We start from the raw sequence: 5026 nt of genomic DNA, 5'->3' as shown, positions 1-5026 counted from the left end.
CTTTCCTTTATTGATACGTGTCTGGAACAAGCTTCCCCATGTGCCTGTTTGGATACCCATTCCTCTGACATCTCATCTGTGAGGCTACAGCTCAGGCTGTGACCAGCAATCCCCAGTGTGTGTTTGGCTGACACTGCTGTAATGAGGACGTGTTTGACAAAGTCATTGGGCTCCCACCTAAATGTCCCATATTGTATTCACTTCTCTTTTCAGTCTATCCTCAAAGCATGGAGAGCTGGCTGGCTTCCCTGTCCCTCCTTCCTGCGGCTTTGTGTGTAATGAAGCATGTTCTCCCCCATCCCCAACACAGTTGTGGAGGATTTCCTTGTATTTCTGTGCATCTGAAGCTGACAACTCTACACCTAGTTGGCCTTGGTTCTTTCACTAATTGTTGCACTAATGATTCATCTTCTTCTAATCCATCAGGGCAGCAATATTCTTGTGCAATTGTCAGTCGTGGGCCACCTCCCACTACCCCATTCCCCACAAAGCCACTTGCGAATGAAGGGTTTTGTCCTGGTTGATTACATGCTTCTGGCTCTCTCTGGCAGTGGTGCCGGGAAATAGAAGATTGCATTGGACAGACTGGGTTAGGGGAAGAAGTCTTTTTTTAATCTTTTACACTCATGATATAAATAGGATAATTATTCCAGGTTTTCTCTGGGTTTAGGGCAGGGGATGAGGGAGATTTCAGTGGCATTGAACGCACAGGTCAATAACTCAGCCTTTGCCCAGGTGAAAGTCTACTGACTTTAGCTAAAGAACAGCAGAAGCAGATATTGTGTTTATTTTAACTTTGGGGTTTTGTGATTAGCTGCTTTCCAGAATAAAGTAAGAAAGATACAGAGACCAAAGATGTCGAGAAACAATAATTTTCAGCAAGTGAGACTGAGTTCTACTCATTTAAGCTGAGAAAGAAATAATCTCTTCTTTAGGACGTGCCATCGCACCCTGTCATTCAGCAGTGCAGGTATTTCCAAGAAACCTTACAGCTTTTATCTCAGAACAGCTTTTATAATTTTGATTAGTAAAAATTAATGAAGTCATGTTAACCTGACATGTGTTCATCTAAGTAGTAACACGGGAGCTGCTAGAAACAGAATAAACAATTAGTCCAGTTCTTGTCAAGGTGTAACACACAACAGTAATGTGAAAACTGTCAGCTGGATACAACGTCATGGTCAATCTGGCCTGCTTTTCGTGATCTGGTTACATACCACATTCTTGAGAGAAAGGGTGAAGAAAAAAGCCAGCCCATACTGGACCTCTAGTTTGAGGTGGAGAGAGAGAAATTTCTGGCTTGCCTATGGCTGACAATCAACACAACTTCTGCAGGTTGAGGCTCTGCCATCATCTGCTCTCAGAGCAGAACCTGCAGGTCCAGGTCACAACTCTGACCTGGACCTTTATTCTTTAAAAGGCGACAAAAGCGTGTCAGAGGATCTGAGAACAGCACACATGCTAAACCCGCTCTAGCTGAATACAGAGACTCCTTGGCCAAACCTGGCATGTCCGAAGTACAGTTCAGTCCTTAAGAGGCACCTTTCACTGGCATCAAGAGCCATGATGGATTCAACATCTCCCCTTCTAGAGGCTGTGATTTGTCATCTCTCCCCATGTATCAACTCTGTGAGGGCCTCAAGAACATTGGCTGCTCCTGTGCTCCTACCCTGTTGAGAACTGCATTGCATGGGGCATTCTCTTTCTCTTGTAGCTTTTTCAGAGATCTTGGCGGCCTCTGTTCTGCTGCTTCTGCCCTGAACTTCACTTGTGATCCTTTGATACTGTTTACACTCAAGGCATATTAATTTCCACAGTTTTTCTGTATAGTCAAAAAATTCCTATTCACATCCTTGGCTGTCCTTCACATTGTCTCTAACGTTATTATTAAGATTTGCATGTAGAGCTTTTTATGGTTCATTCACTGAAGAACACCTTCATTCCAAACTGACATCTCGTCACTACAGATATCAAAAAAATAGCATGTTTTATGGTCTTGCTTTTAACACTGATTGCCTCTGCAATAAAGAAGAATGCTACTGGGGAGAAAAAAAAATAAAATGCTTGCCTCCGAATTCCTTATTCAAGAATATCAGCTTCACATTACAGAGAGGCAAATTAAGGACATACTCTATACCATTAGAAAAATATCCATTAAATAAAGCTAAAATTGAAGCTAAAATCACATTCTTTTAGTGACTGCATTTTATGCGGCTGCATCACCCCTTGGTGAGCTCTCAGAATGAGCTGCCCATTGGAAATCTGAATGATGCCTCAGCTTTTTCTTTAATCCTCCAATATTACCTGCCTAACAAACAAATTAATCTCTGTGACTTGTGTAATTGTGATTAAAAAAAAAAAAAAAAGAAAAAGAAAAAGAAAAGAAGGCTCAAGAGGAACATGATCAGAGCTCCAGGTTATGATTTTCTTTATGGAATAAGTGACCCATCCATTCAGCCGGGAACAGGGTAATAGCAAGGGAAAACATAGCTACAACTTCAAGACAGAATTTCTATCAGTGTTTTTAGACGCTGTTGCTCTACCAAAGCCCTGAATAATCCTATTGACAAGAATATTGATTTCCCCCTTACGCCATTCTCTTATTTGGTACTTATTAACCCCTTCTCTTGGACACACAGCCACACCACTGTCCACAGATGGTCCTTAGATTTGAGAAGGAGAATGGCAACTGATGATCACTTTCCGAGGACCTCTGGCTTCCCGTCTAGGCAGAATCAGCTACACCCATAGCGATGGTCATCTAGCAATCCACCATGGCCCTGAGTGTTTTATATACTGCTTCTCAGAAGAGACTCCCCTAAAGAATGTGTGTGGTTTAGTGGCTTTACTCCTAACATACTTAAGAACTTCATAGAATTAGAATAATAGAATGCTTTGGGTTGGAAGAGACCCTTAAAGGTCATCTAGTCCAACCCACCTGCAGTGAGCCGGGACATCTTCAAGTAGATCAGGTTGCTCAGAGCCCCCAGCCAACCTGACCTTGAATGTTTCCAGGGATGGGGCATCTACCACCTCTCTGGGCAACCTGTGCCTGTGTTTCACCACCTGCACTGGAAAAAATTTCTTGTCTAAACCTCCCCTCTTTTAACTTAAAACCATTACCCCTTGTCCTATCACAACAGGCCCTGCTAAAAATATGATCATATATAGAGATCATTTTTATGTTCCGCCTCTGGACCCTCTCCCACGGGTCCATGTCTTTCTTGTGCTGACAGCTCCAGAGCCAGGCGCAGTACTCCAGGTGAGATCTCTCAGAATGGAATAGAGCAGCAGGATCACCACCCTCAACCTTCTGCCCACACTTCTCTTGATGCAGCCCAGGACATGACTGGCTTTCTGGGTTGTGAATGCACATTGTCAGCTCACATCCAGCTTTTTATCCACCAGTACCCTGAAGTCTTTCTCTGCACGTCTGCTCTCAGTCACATCATCCCCCAGCCTGTACTGATACCAAGGATTCTCCTGACCCAGTGCAGGACCTTGCGCTTGGCCTTCTTGAACCTCATGAAGGTTCACATGGGCCCACTTCTCCAGCATGTCCAGGTCTCTCCGGATGGCATCCCAGCCCTCTGGCATGACAACAGCACCACTCAGCTTGGTGTCATCTGCAAACTTGCTGAGGGTGCACTCAATCCAGCTGTCTATGTCTTTGAAGAAGATATTAAAGCACTGATCCCAGCACCAACCCCTGAGGGACACCGCCTGTCATCAATCTCCATCTGGACATCAAACCATTGACCACTACCCTCTGGATGTGACCATCCAACTAATTTCTTATCCACCAAACAGTCCACCCATCAAATCTATATCAGAACTGTGAACTCCACAGTGCATGATCACTGCAGCCCAGGCTGTCTTCTATCTTGACATCACTGATGAGTTCATTTGCATTGGTCATCATTAGGCCCCGTATCACATGCCCTCTGCTGGGGCTGTTACCTGGCTTAAGAAGTTCTCCTCAATGCATTCCGGGAGTCTCCTGGACTGCCTACAGCTCGCTGTACCTCTTTTCCATCCGATGTCAGGAAGGTTGGAGTCCCCCAGCAAGATAAGAACCTGTGAGTGTGATGCCTCCTGTATCTGTAGGAAGAAGGCTTCACCAATAGGCTCCTCTTGATCAGGCAGCCGAGTTTCAGCATTCCTGCAGATCGCTGTTCCACTTTTCCAGCAGTTGTTGGGTGGTTGAGGTACCCCAGCAGGACAGCGTCTAAGTGCAATGCCTTCTGTAGCTGGAGTAAGAAAGCTTCATCAATTGGCTCCCCTCGATCAGGCGGCCTGTAGCAGACACCAACCACAAGTTTCCCGTTATTGTCTCAGTCTCTAATTCTTATCCATAAGCTTACAGCCTGCTTATGGCTATTCTTTAAGGACAGCTCTTCACATTCTATCCATTTCTTGACGTAGAGGGCAGTGCCTCAGACCCTCCTCCCTCACCTATCCCTTCTGAACAGCCATCAATAGTCACGCTGTAGTCATGGGATTTGTCTCGCCAAGTTTCAGAAGTGGCAATCAGGTTGTAGCTTTCTAGCAGCCAGTAGCTTCCAACTCCTCCCAGTGAGTGTGCCCGTGCTGCACTCACTGGTGCAGAGGCACTTCAAATGGGCTGTTGGTCATGTCACCTTCTTGGAGGAACAAGCCTTAATTCCTTTGAGATATTTCACCAATGTGTCCCTGATGGCTCCCGTTACCTCAGGAGCCCCTGGCTCATCTCTGTAAGACTTCAGCTGTGCTGCAGTGTCCCAGGGCAACATGCTGAGGGCCCTCACTAGCATCCTGTCCCTCTAACCATGGTGTGTCACCCCACAGCTAACTTGCATTAGGCTATGTGACAGCATGGTTTGCTTGCTTGCAGTTTGCTGGTTTTGTAGCTTTTCCTTGTCTTTACTTATTAATTTAATACTTTTGTGTCAGCAACTTCAGCATTGTCTTTTTTTCTTCCCAACCAACACAAAAAGCAGTAAAAAAACACAGGGGGGAAATAGGTTTCTGGGGAAGCCTATTAAAA

The sequence above is a fragment of the Buceros rhinoceros genome, unplaced genomic scaffold, assembly GCF_000710305.1.
Source record: "Buceros rhinoceros silvestris isolate BGI_N320 unplaced genomic scaffold, ASM71030v1 scaffold4197, whole genome shotgun sequence".
Classification (NCBI taxonomy): domain Eukaryota; kingdom Metazoa; phylum Chordata; class Aves; order Bucerotiformes; family Bucerotidae; genus Buceros; species Buceros rhinoceros.
Note: the sequence above shows the minus strand (reverse complement) of the source record.